Raw genomic sequence first — 14,412 nt, 5'->3', positions numbered from 1 at the left:
GAAAGACGTTTTTTCAGAAGATCTCTTCCGAAAAATCTTCTTCTGAAAGAAGCCTGCAGTCTAGATGTACCTTAGTAGATATATCAAGTCTGAGATAATACACACTTGATAAATAGTACAAATGATAGAAATGATCTCTTGCACAGGTTTCTTAATAATTGTAATGTCTTTCTCCTTAGCAATGCATCTCAATGATATTATATCTCAATGTTATTTTCTTACTACTTTGAAGAAATAACTTTTTTCTCTGTTTTTCCTGCTTTGGTATATTTTGGTGTAACTGTATTATTATATTTCTCCATTGCAAGAAGTGGCAGTTTTAATAACATTTGTTGCACCTCTTTTGATGTGGTATTATTCTCTTTTATTTCTTTCTAGGAAGACAAATGTTTTCATATATTATATGTAGAGGTGTCTGTGACTTATTTTAATTTTTTATAACTGTATTCCCAATACATGATCTAACTCTGAACAGCCTTAACTTTAGTAAATTGGATTGCTCACCTTCTTTCCTGCTGCAGTGGCTACAGTGGTCATGTTCATTATTTTTTTAAACAATTTCTCTGTATTTGTATTTTGAAGCTTACTGTGTGTGCCTTTGGATATATCTGACTGACAGTTGCAGTTCATAAAGCTGAAAAGCTAATTTTGTAAGTTTTTTTTTAAATTTAAAAAGGTGCAAACTTTCTTCTTAATTCTGGGTTCCCACAACACTGAAAAAAAAATGACAGGCTTACTCATTAAAATGCAGTTAGTCTTATGGGGTTTTCCCCCTTTCTTTTCATGACAAGCTTCAATTCACATATAATAGGACCATTGTTTTCTACAGTATGTGGGTCAAAGTAGAGAAAAAGAAAATGGAACTAGACTTATGCTATGTCTAGACTGAATTGTTCTTCCAAGGAACGTGTCCATTTTTCCAAAAAAAAAATTCGAAAAAGCGGATTCACTCTTTTGTTATCTCTGTAAACCTTATTCTATGAGGCATAAGGGGTGTGTCAAAAGAGCACATTTTTTCCAAAATTTGGTGCCATTTAGATGAGCCAAATTTTGGAAAAGCTTCTTTCAAAAGTAAATTGAAAAAAATGCATTTTTTTCCTATTTAACACTGCAGTCTAGATGTAGCCAAAAAAGGGGGAAGTGCATGTTTCTATGTAGTATATCAGCTTTGTCTGAGGACATATAATGAGAGATCTGTTCATTTATAAATCATTTCCACCATGTAGGCCAAATGTTCAGCTCACTTATTTAGATGCAATTGAACAAAAGTTAATGGAAACAAAAGTGTTTTCTTGTTCCCAAAGCTTAAGATCCTCACAAACATCAAAGATGGGAGGAAATGAAGCCAAGTGAAAGTGTAGCTGGAAGTGTAGGATTTTTTTTCACCATATCTAATCTCTGGCAGTTCCAACTTAAAGGACAGTGATAATTTAAATTATACTTCTGTCTGAATTATTTAATATTTGCTATTGCTATTGTTACTAATGATACCTAATATTACTATGAATAAAAGAAACTAACAAACAATATTTCCCTCTTCTCATTTTGATTAGAATGCTATATGTGTTGGTATGTATTCATGCATTCCTCTGTATGTGTGTGTGTGTAATATTCCTTATTCATCTTTATCTTTTCTTTTTTAAAAAAATGAAATTAATATATTTGAAATTGTGCTTTGGGCTGCATATACAGAAATATAACAAAGCTCCTGTCTTTATGTGAGCAATAAATATTTCTGAGTATGAAATTTGTAGAGTTGGGGAGGTTACAAACAACTTATTACTATGAGAGGTGTCATGTCTAGACACTTTCATTATTCATAATTCCTACAGTGTGTGCCTCGGTCTGTCTCCCCAGCACTAGGAGACAATATCACATTTATCAAAAGCTCCCTGACTCCTCAAACTCATGTTCCATAAAGTACCATTACAGGGTTCAAGCAAAGCAAAGAGTTTTTCTGTATATTAATATGGCTGGTTGATTTTTTTCATTCTTAAATAGAGTGCTATTCTACTCTCCCAGAGCTATGTTTTGACAAATGGCAACAAAAAATTGATTAAGGAGGTGCATAGGGACTAAGCAGAGGCATATTTTGTCAGGGAATACAGCTACTTTTATACAAACAGAAGTAATAGATAGTTCCAATGATGTTTTTCTTACAATAAGCTAGCTATTTGACTAAACAGTTGAACAAATGGATAATCATGAAAATTATGAATGAAGAAACTGCTTGAATTGTGTGTGATCAGACCCTGAAATCTTTCTTTTATAGCACTTGCAATTACCACTAGGGACTACTACATGGTTTTGGAAAAGGGAGGTTTCCTTCTGCCTGAAGAAACAAGATAAGTAGTCATTAAAGATCGAACAGTTTTTCCATTTTTGGATTCAGAAGTTTCCTAGACTGGTTCAATTGCTTTACTGATACTTTTAGCCAGTGCCTTTTTTGTAAAAAAAAAAAAAAGGTGTCAGTACTCCAGGGGAAAAGTTGTTGAGCTCTGACTGGAGGTGCCAGTACTGGTGCCGATACTGCATACTGGGCAGTACCATCACAAAAAAAGCAATGCTTTTAGCAGAGAAAATAATGCTGAAAATCATTGTTGGATTATCATTGAATTTTATGTGACATGCATTTTCATAACATTAATAGTGTTATAATATGTGATATGTTTATTATTGTGCATTAGGAACATTAAATATTCATTTAAAATACCTTTTGAGAGCAACTTATCAACAGAGAACTAGACTGTCTACTCTAGCGTCTACACAGCACCTTAAACTCGATTTAAGATAAGCAATTTGCGCTACACAAATTGCGGATCTTATTTTGAATCTATTTCAAATAGCTTATAGTGCATCTATATAGTGCCAGATTTCAAAATAACATGCTATTCAAGACATCCCTTAACCCTTGTGTAATGAGAGTTACCAGGATGCCGAAATAGGACACCCATTATTTCAAAAAATATTTCAAAATGCCGGGTGGCTTGTGTAGACACAGGGTAGCTATTTCAAGATACCTCTTGTAACTTGAAATAGCCATGCAATGTAGACATACTTTATCACATTTCCATACAACAGGCTCCTGCTTGAGCATTGACAATAGAGCAATTCAAGCTCGTTGTGTGAGGAGAAATCTGGCAATTCCTAGTAGCACAGAGAATAGTGATAGAAATGTAGCCGTGTTAGTCTGGTGTAGCTGAAACAAAAAACAGGACTATGTAGCACTTTAAAGACTAACAAGATGGTTTATTAGATGATGAGCTTTCGTGGGCCAGACCCACTTCCTCAGATCAAATAGTGGAAGAAAATAATCACAACCATATATACCAAAGGATACAATTTAAAAAAATGAACACATATGAAAAGGACAAATCAAATTTCAGAACAGAAGGGGGATGCGGGGGGAGGGGGGAAGGTAAATACCATTAGCTCACAGACATTTACCTCCCCCCCCCCCCACATCCCCCTTCTGTTCTGAAATTTGATTTGTCCTTTTCATATGTGTTCATTTTTTTAAATTGTATCCTTTGGTATATATGGTTGTGACTATTTTCTTCCACTATTTGATCTGAGGAAGTGGGTCTGGCCCACGAAAGCTCATCATCTAATAAACCATCTTGCTAGTCTTTAAAGTGCTACATAGTCCTGTATTTTGTAATAGCACAAAGATCTCTGTGGGGTTGTTAACAGAATAAAAGAGATCTTCAGACTGATCCAATTTTACGAGGGGCAGAACTGGCCTATGTCTATGTCCTGGTTTGGGGGGAACACAATAGTGCTTTAAATATCTTTGCCTCTCTACTCCTGCCCCCAGCTCCTAAACCAGGAGAGTTCAGATTGATGTGAGGTATGCAGCCAGTGATTTTCTATAGTAACATATTGTCAGGGAAATAATTAAGAATTCTATACTTACCATTTTGGACAGAAACAGGTAGAATATGCTAATTCTAATGGAGAACAGGGATGCTAGTGTTTTTAAATTACTCAGATAATTTGGATGAGTGAAAATGTTGGAAAATATTGACAAGAAATTGACAATTGTACTTCACTGCAAAATTGCACAACTCAGGAAAGATGCTTTATCATAATTTCATTAAGTGGCTTCTTTTGATCAAAAGATACTTCAACTCAAATGTTTGCATATTTCATTCTGAATATTTCTGTCTGTGTTAATATAATTCTCCAGGGCACAATCTGAGAAAAAAATTCAATCTTTCTCAGAAATGGGGCATTGCAAAATTGTCCTGTTCTAGATTAAAAAAACAAACAAACAATGAAATTGTATATGGATGTTCATTAGTTTTAAACACATTTCTACTTTCAATATTTCTTTAAGCTAGAGAAAATTCTCATAATATTCTTGTGGTTGAAGGATGGGTAGCAAAGGACAATAATTAGGTATTTATTTAAACTGCCAAGAAATCAGTCATTTTTTCATGGGTTGATCATTGCATAAATAGCAAATATTGTGGATGAGTTACACATCCACAAAATTTGCTATTTATGCTGGGACCATCCCATATTTCTCTGCAGCATCCCCATGATTTTTCTGCAGCATTTATCTTCCCAAAAGGGGGACAAAAGAATATTGTAAAGAGGTCATGGTATTGCCACCCATACTTCCGTGCTGCTGGTTGTATTGTTGCTGCCCGCAGTTGGGTTTTGGAGAGCAGCAGCTGCTAGTCAGGTACCCAGTTCTGAAGCAAGTCGCACTGACAATAGCAGCACAGAAAAAAAAGTGGAAATACTATGCTAACCTTACTTCTCTGCTGCTGGTGTTATCAGCACTTCATTCAGAGCTGGGCAACTGGCCAGCAGCCACCACTTTCTACCCTCTCTTTAGAACTAACAGCCAGAGACCAAATTTCATGAGGGAGATCAGTTTTCACAGCCCATGATGAGATTATCATGGTTGCAAATTTGATAGACCAAAAAAGAATGTTTATACTGACTTTTTTAACATGAATCAATTCACCATTAAAACAATTGATGTTACCAAAGATTACACACCATTACTTCTGATTCTTAAACAAAAAAAGGAAGCTTATAAGAAATGGAAACTTGGATAGGTGACTAGGGAGGAGTATAAATATATTACCTTATTAAAGGCATAGGAAGAAACCACCCCGATGTGCAGTAAGAAAAGCAAACAAGGTAGACGACCAGATTGGCTTACCGGGGAAATCCTTGGTGAGCTTAAACATAAAAAAGAAACTTATAAGAAGTGGAAATTTGGACAGGTGACTAGGGAGGAGTATAAATATATTGCTTGAAATGCAGGGAAGGAGAAAGCATAATTGGAATTGCAGCTAGCAAGGGGTATGAAGGATAACAAGAAAGGTTTCTACAGGCATGTTAGCAATAAGAGGGTGATCAATGAGGATGTGGGGCCCTTACTGGATGAGGGAGGTAACCTAGTGATAGATGATGTGGGAAAAGCTGAAGTACTTAATGCTTTTTTTTGCCTCTGTCTTCACAGACAAGGTCGGTTCCCAGACTACTGTAATATGGGAATGAAGTGGACAGCCCTTGGTGGAGAAAGAACAGGTTAGGAACTATTCAGAAAAACTAAACATACACAAATCCATGGGTATGGATTTAATGAATCCGAGGGTACAGTTTGGAAATGTCATTGCAGATCCTTTGACTGTTATCTTTGAAATCTCATGGAGATCGGGAGAGATCTCAGATGATTGGAAAAAGGCAAATGTAAAGCCCATCTTTAAGGGAAGAAGGACAGACCAGGAAACTACAGACCTGTCAGCCTGACCTTAGTCCCCAGAAACATCATAAAGGGGATCCTCAAGGAATTTTGAGGCATTTGGAAGAAGGGAAAGTGATCAGGAATAATGAACATAAATTGACCAAGGGCATGTCATTCCTGATCAACCTGATCAGCTTATATAATAAAGAAACTGACTCTGTGGACCTGGGGAAGTCAGTAGATGTGAAATACTTTGACTTCAGCAAAGCTTTTGCTATGGTCTCTCACAGCATTCTTGACAGCAAGTTTAGGTAGTATGGATTGAATAAATGGACTGTAAGGAGGATAGAACACAGGATAGATTGTTGGGCCTAATGGATAGTGAGCAATGGCTCAATGTCTGGTTGGTGTCAGATTCAAGTGGAGTGCCATAAAGACTGGTTCTAGGGTCAGTTTTGTTCTTTATTAATGACTTGGATGAGGGGATGGACTGCATCCTCAGCAAGTTTGTGTATGACACTAAGCTAGGGGAAGAGGTAGATAAGTTAAAGGGTAGAGATAGGGTCCAGAGTGACCTAGAAAAATTGGAGGATTGGGCAAAAAGAAATCTGATGAGGTTCAACAAAGACAAGTGCCGAGTCCTGCACTTGGGATGGAAGAACCCCAAGAACTGTTACAGGCTGGATACAGAGTGGCTAAGCAGAAGTTTAGCAGAAATGGACCTGGGGACAAATAGTGGATTGGAAGCTGGATATGAGTCAATAGTGTGCTCTTGTAGCCAAGAAGGTTAATGGCATATTAGGTGCATTAGGAGGATCATTTCCAGCAGATCTAGGGAAGTGATTATTCACCTTTATTCAGCAACTGGTGAAGCCACATCTGGGTCCAGTTCTGAGTCCTCCACTATAGAAAGGATGTGGATACATTGGAGAGGGACCAGTGGAAGGCAACCAAAATGATTAGGGGGCTGGAGCACATGACCTACGAGGAGAGTCTGCGAGAATTGGGCTTCTTTAGTCTTCAGAAGAGAAAGGGGGAGGGGGAGATATGATAGGAGCTTTCAATTTCCTGAAGGGAGGTTTGAAAGAGGATGGAGAGAGATTGTTCTCAATAGTGACAGATGGCAGAACAAGGAATGATGGTCCAAGGAACAATGGTCTCAAGATATGGGCGAGGGAGGTCTAGGTTGGATAGTAGGAAAGACTATTTCACTAGGAGAATAGCGAAATACAGGAATGGGTTACCTAGGGAGGTGATGGAATGTCTATCCCTAGAGGTTTTTAAGTCCTGGCTTGACAAAACCCTGGCTAATTTAATTAGGGTTGGTCCTGCTTTGGGCAGGGGGTTGGACTTGATGATCTCCTGAGGTGTCTTCCAGTTCTAGGATTCCATGATTCTATTATATGGAATGCATCTCTATTATGTCTGATACATGGAAAATACATTAGATATAATCCTGGCCCTAGTGAAGTCATTAGGTGTATTGTAATTGACTTCAATTGGGTCAGGATTTTTTCCATTCCTTATTTTAAAATACCTAACAAATGGCAAAAGTGATGCTTTAGTTAGAGAGACTGTAATAATTTAACTCTCCTCATGCCTTTATTTTGTTCAAGATATTGTCTGTCACTGTATTTCCTGTGCACAAGTAAGTATTAATTTCAACCGAGAATAAGATATCAGTTTGCAAATAGCAATATTTGCTGTGCTGCTTCTTAGAATGAATACAAATCTCAGATAATTCAAGCCAAGAAAAGCTGGAGTTCATTCTCTTATAACATTCTCACACTGGTATTTTCCTCTTGTATAAATGTCATCCAGCTAACATTTAAATTTTGAATGAATGTCTCCCAATGATGCAAAGAAATGTTCATAGTCTTTGTAGTTTAGGACACCTAAGGGTTTCAAACAAGCCGCATGAGACTAAAGGCTATTCCAAAGTGGCTTTACTGTGTGACAATGAGCTGCATATTTTCTTCCCTTCAGCAGCGTATTGTAGATTCATTATCTTTTTTTCCTACCCATATTATATTGTCAATGGCTTTTGAAGTGTCCTAAAAGGAGCATTGACTAGAAAGGTTGCAGGCTCAGGAAAGTTTAAATGAAGGATCTCCCTGACTCATCATTAAGGATGAGATAGTTTATGAAACTGTGTACATTTTAGTTGCTGTCGGTAGACATGCTATATAGTTAGTGTCTGTGTGTAACAATGTAAATGTTTTACAACAACAAAAGAGTGGCCCCATAGAGGAATAGACCAAGAACCTTGTATGAAGGTTGCTACTCACATTGATATATACAAACTATGCAGAATGGCACAATATAAGAAAATGAATTAAAATAAATATATTAGAGAAGTGTTCTGTCATCTTCAGCATGGATTAAAGCTGACCTCTAGAACTAGCAAAAGAGAATAATTGGGGGTCCCCTGGACTGAAGATGACTGCTTCCCAAATAAACAAAAAAGGTGGCTAATGAGAATTAGGACAGAGAGTTCTATTCCAAGCATCCCTTTCCTTGAGGACAAACAATCTAGAGGTCGGACATCTCTTTCTTCAATGCGGGGGCCTTTCTGTTAAGGGGTTGTAAGTCTTAACTATAGGAAAATCCATATGCTGTGATGTTTTAGCAGCCTTGGCAGGTACAAGTATAGAACAGGGAGCTGCAAATCATGGATACCAGCCAGAGACGGATTTACAATGAAACATATGGTGTCCTGACACAGGGCCCCCTCAATGACATGGGTTCCAAGCACCAGGCAGACCAGCACAGAGTCTGGCAGCCTGCCCTCTGTGCACAGGGAGAGGCTGTTCTGCAGGTGAGGGGGCGGGAGACACAGTCCCTCTGCAGAGAGGGGGGCAGGAGAACAGGGAGACTCACCTCCAGGCTGCAGCCTCAGGAGAGCTGGCAGGAGGTGGCAAGCAGCATGAAAACAGGTTGGAAGGCTTCAGAGGTGCACGGGGCAGCCACACAGCTGGCTGAAGAAAAGCAGCATTTAGAAGCAGGAAAGCGGCCACGAGATTGGGTGGGGAGGCTGGCTGGCTGGCTATAGCCGCTCACTGAAGGGGATGAGGGTGGCAAGGGGATAAAGAGCCTGCAAGCTGCACAGCCAGCAGGAAAAAGCCACACTTTGAAGTGGGAAAGTGCCGCTTCTCTCTGGCAGTTGGCTGTGTGGCTGTGCTGCCCACTCCTCCTGAGTCCTCCAACCCCTGTAACTTTGCATTACTGTTGACTGCCACCTGGTGAGTGGCTGCTGCCCACGCACAAGGGGGAGAATGACCAGGGGATGGAGAGCCCTGAGGAGCAGTTGATCAGCTGGCTGATGGAACTGTGCCCACCCCTCACCTTCAGGTGGAGCACATGTGGGTCTCTTCCCACTTTTCAGGGCCAGCTAGTGCAGGACCACTGGGGCACCTGAAGCTGTCCTCCATGACCCTGAATATCTTCATGTCTCCTCTATCAGTCTTCTTCTCTATTCCCAGCATGGCGGCTCTACTCCTGCATTCTGCCCCAAGCTCCGTCCTTCCACCTTGCCCAGAGGCCTGGCTATTCTGTCAGCAGTTCTGCCTGAACCCTTAGTTCAATGTCTAGTTTTGGGGGTACCATGATGACTGCAAAAGTTGAACAATTGGACTCTGAAGTGGCAATGGAACTACAACTTATTGGTAATTTTGTCAAAGTAAGGGAAGAAACCTACACTGAAAATGTTGCATAATGGCCAAAATCAATTTATTTTGATATGATAGATTATTTCCTAGTAAATAAACTGAAAAACATAGCTAATATGGAAAATATGAGAAAAGAGTATGAGGTTGGAGGATGAAAGGTCTTCATCCTCAGAAAATGGGACTCATGAAGAAAAACAGTACCAGAGAAATGAAAAACTGGCTGATTTTTTCAGAAACCACCAAGGCAGTCTACTGTTATGTTTGCAAAATATTCCCTGACCATAGTAAAGGAAAACAAACATTTGTCAAAATGCAGGACAATGTAGCACTTTAAAGACTAACAAGATGGTTTATTAGATGATGAGCTTTCGTGGGCCAGACCCACTTCCTCAGATCAAATAGTGGAAGAAAATAGTCACAACCATATATACCAAAGGATACAATTAAAAAAAAGTGAACACATATGAAAAGGACAAATCACATTTCAGAACAGGAGGGGAATGCAGGGGGGCGGAGGAAGGAAGGAAGGTAAGTGTCTGTGAATTGATGATATTAGAGGTGGGGAGAGTGAGGGATGTCTGTGAACTAATGGTATTAGAGGTGATAATTGGGGAAGCTATCTTGGTAATGGGTAAGATAGTTTGAGTGTTTGTTCATTCCTTCCCGGAGAGTGTTGAATTTTAACATGAATGACAGTTCAGAGGATTCCCTTTCAAGTGCAGATGTAAAAGGTCTTCCACTATTTGATCTGAGGAAGAGGGTCTGGCCCATGAAAGCTCATCATCTAATAAACCATCTTGTTAGTCTTTAAAGTGCTACATTGTCCTGCATTTTGCTTCAGCTACCCCAGACTAACACGGCTACATTTCTATCACTATTCTACATGCAAGGCACTACATTTAGCCGTTTGGAATGGAAATCCATCAACCATACGAAGAAACTTGCACAGATACAGACAGACATCATCTTTCTATCCAAGTGCAAGAAGATGGACATCGTACCCAAAGGACTGAAAGTGAACAATCCATTAAGATCAACATACTGCACTGACTACAGTGAAAGACTCTGCCTCACACCATCCAAGAAATTAAGAAATCACCTGATAAGTATTTTATACAAGAAACAGAAAACCATCAAGAATGACATTTCTAACTTAGATCGTCTCATCTCAAGACAAACATTCACACCGATGTTGCAAGAGATATTGCTGATCATGAAACTTCCAAAGCTCATATTAATGCAATGTGTCAGTGTGTTTTAAGATGTAAATTATCCAAAAGAACTGATTCTGTGTTATTGGCTCAGTTTCAGAAAGAGTGTTCTTATTGGAGGAAAATACTGAGACGTGCTGTTGCCATGGTGGAACTGCTGTCTTCTTTGGACTACATCTAAGAGGACATGATGAGTCATCAGGGTCAAATCGAAAAGACAATTTTTTAACCTGTCTTGAATATCTTAGTGAATTTGATAATTTTCTCAATGGACATTTGAAAAATGATCAGTATTGTGGCTCAGAGAAGACCAATGTTTTAACTCACCAACCTACAATGAATTCATTACTATAATGGCAGAGCAGCTCAGAAACCAATTCACTGATGAACTAAAGGATTCCAAGTATTATTCCATAAGAGTTAATTTAACACCAGATGTGAGTCATGTAGAGAAATTAACATTAATTTTATGATATGTGATAAAAAATGGTGAAGTTGTAAAGTGATTTCTTTGTTTTGTCCCACTAAAATCATACACTTCTGAATATCTAGACACAACAGTTTTGGAAATCATTGCAAATTTAGGTTTGGACATCAAAACTGTTGTGGGAAGATCTTTGATAATGCCACAAATATGGCAAGAAAATATTCAGGTCTACAGGCAAGACTGAACAATGTGAATTCCTTTGCTTTAGTCCTACCATGTTCAGCCATACCTTAAATTTAATTTTCAGTGCTGCAGACTCATCTTATGAGGGAGCTACCCATTTTTTTACTTCATTCAAAACATGTATCCTTTTTTTTTTCAGTTTCCACACATCAGTGGAGTATGCTACAGTCACGCTTGGAGCAGGCAAATGGAAAACATTTGACAGTCAAAAAAATTTGTGACAATAGGTGTCTGTTTCAGTTTTGAAAATGAGCTATGAAATTATAAAGAGACCCTTTAAAGTTTTGTCACAAAGCTTTGAAATGACTATAGGTCCATGGAAACGGAGGCACTAACATTAACAGAAAATATAGGTTCCTTTGGCATATCTAATGAGAAGCATAAAAAACAGGAATTTATTTTTTAATGAAACTAGGGACAATGAAATCAATTTCAAAGGGAAATAGAAGATCATTGTTGAGATCTTCAGCGTTATTTGTGACACAATAATAGTGCAATTGCAGAGTAGTGGTGAATCTCTAAAGAAAACTGTTGATTCATTTTGCACATTTTTTTGATAAAAGTATGGAAGAAGATGATAAAAGCCAGTACGGTAAGAAACTAAGTAAATTCTACCGAGAGGACACATATACAAATCTTTTTGAAGATTTAGTGAAACATTTTATTAATTTTATCAAAATGATGATGTCCATGCTTCAAGACCACCAGTTGTTTTGTATAGATTCGGACATGATGGTTTGCAAGCCATATTTTTAACAATATTTGTCACAAATGTTTCTGGTGAATGTTCTTTTTCTGTATTGAAATGAGTTAAAATTATATGCAAAATATGGTGAGTTAGGAACATTTGACAAATTCAGCAATATTGACAGTTGAAAGTGCCTCTTTACAAAATATTACTCATGGTGACTTAATTGAGGATTTTGTAAGGAAAAAGTATTGAAAGAAAGCTATCTGAATAAACATTGTTTTCAAATTGAATAAGTTTCTTCAGAGGAAGTTACATTTTATTTTTCCATTCATGCATTATTTGTACATTTTATTTTTACACATTTTTCACATTAGCTTAATGCAAATACAAGATTTCATCTAGACCAGAAGTTCTCAAACTGTGCTCCAAGAACTCCATTCAGGTGGACTGAGGAAATATTATTTTTTCAATAAAGAGCTGTTAGCCAAAGTGCTTGACAATAGTTAGCTAATGGTACAAACAACTTTTGGTAAGATCATTAAGTGGTCCAATGAGACTCTCTGCAATTTTCAAGTGGTCTGTGGAAAAAAAAATAGACTATGAAAACAATCTAGGTACCTCACTTTATTTTTAATTACTTCTTTTAACTTATAATATAGGAGGAGGATAAAGAAAAAAGAAAGAACATGGGAGGGACAGGAAGAGTGAGTGTTCTGTTTCTTGGCTGGGTCCCCAGGAGGGTCCCCAAAAATGAAACTGAGTACAGGGTCCTGCTAAATCTAAATCTGCCACTGGGAACAGCATAAACTTGTCCTTCTAGCTATTTAAATTTCTAAATTATAAGATTGTGTGTTGTGAGCTGTGGCCTTTCACATGATGTGAAGTTTTCATTTACTTTGGTCTGCAGTGCTCCACAGGTCTTATTTCAACATAGAATCACTATTTTATATAGTTGGTTTTATTCAATTGTTGACACAAACTAATGAAAAATGGAGCCACCAATTAATTAAGGCTATACCCACGCCACAAGAAAGAATGTGATTCTCAGCTTGTGTAAATTTACTTGTGCTGCCTTTCATCTGAGCTAGCATACCAAAAAAGCTAACATAGCTGCAGTAACTTGGAAAATGGCAGCATTAGTTCAAGATAGCAGATGCAAGTACAAATGCACCTGAACATATGGATACAGATTTAGGGCAGTTAGCCTGTGCTGCCACTGTCCATCCTATCATTCCTACACCACTATTTTTTAGAGCGATAGCTCAGGTGAGAGCTAGAGAAAGTATATGTAAATGAGTTAGAAATCATACTCCAGTGAACACCTTAAACAATAAACCACCACATGAACAGGATGATGCCAAATGGACAAAGAACAAGTGCAAATAAAAAGGATGCTGTACTTGGTCACAGGAGAGGGAAGAAATAGAATAGATTGGATAAGTGGAGTATCAGAAATCCAGAGAATACCATAGAGTTATGTTGAATGCATCGTTGGAAGTTTTAGGACATTGTCAGAGACTGGGCAGTATGGTGGCAGATGGCATATACCGTATTGTGGAAGAGGAGTCGGGGAGGATGCTTAAAGTTAGAAGGGTAGTGGCTTCTCAATTAGAGAATGGGAACTAGTCACCCACTTGTTTGCTTATGTCTAAGGACTGTTATTAACAATGGAGGAAAGAAAGGGTATAGCTACACTGCACACTTATTTTGAAATGAGTTATTCCGGAAGAAATACTCCAAAATAACTTATTTTGAAATAGGCACATATACATTACAGGGAATCCTCAAAATTAGTTTGAGGCAGGCTTCCCTAATGTAGATGTGCTACTTTGATTTAGAGCCCCAAGAGGCACTGGGGAATAATCAGTTTGAATGGCCCAGGGGAGGAGCTGTTTTGAAATAGCAGCAATGGAGCATCCACACTACAGCTAATTTGAAATAGCTATTTTGGAATAGGCATTATCCCTTGTGGAATGAGGTTTACAGAAGTCGGAATAAGCTGTCGGTTATTTTGAATTTATTTTGAAATAACAAAATTGTGTAGACATACACATTGTTATTTCGAAATAATGTCAGTTATTTCAAAATTACTGTGTTGAGTAGACACACTCAGAAAGAAAACAAAGTAATGTGGAATAACCTCTGTTTATAATTCTCTAGCAAGGTTACTATCAATTAAAATTATTCTGTGAAAAGTAGATGTGAAGGATGGGACTGAAATGAATATTAATTCTAGTACAATAGAGATCATAGTCCCAACGTGCAGGGGGTGGTGCAAGCACATGTACCCTTAAGAGTTTACAATCTGCATGGATAAGACAGACAGAGCAAAGGAGTAAGATATCATATCACCAATGTACAGTGGGGAACTGTCAGATTAAGTGACTTGACCAAGATTACAAAGTAATTCTGACACAGAATCAGAATTTAATACAGATCTCCTGAGTAACAGGCCAGTATCTTAA

The sequence above is a fragment of the Pelodiscus sinensis genome, chromosome 1 (genome assembly GCF_049634645.1).
Source record: "Pelodiscus sinensis isolate JC-2024 chromosome 1, ASM4963464v1, whole genome shotgun sequence".
Lineage (NCBI taxonomy): Eukaryota > Metazoa > Chordata > Testudines > Trionychidae > Pelodiscus > Pelodiscus sinensis.
This window is presented reverse-complemented; position numbering follows the sequence as displayed.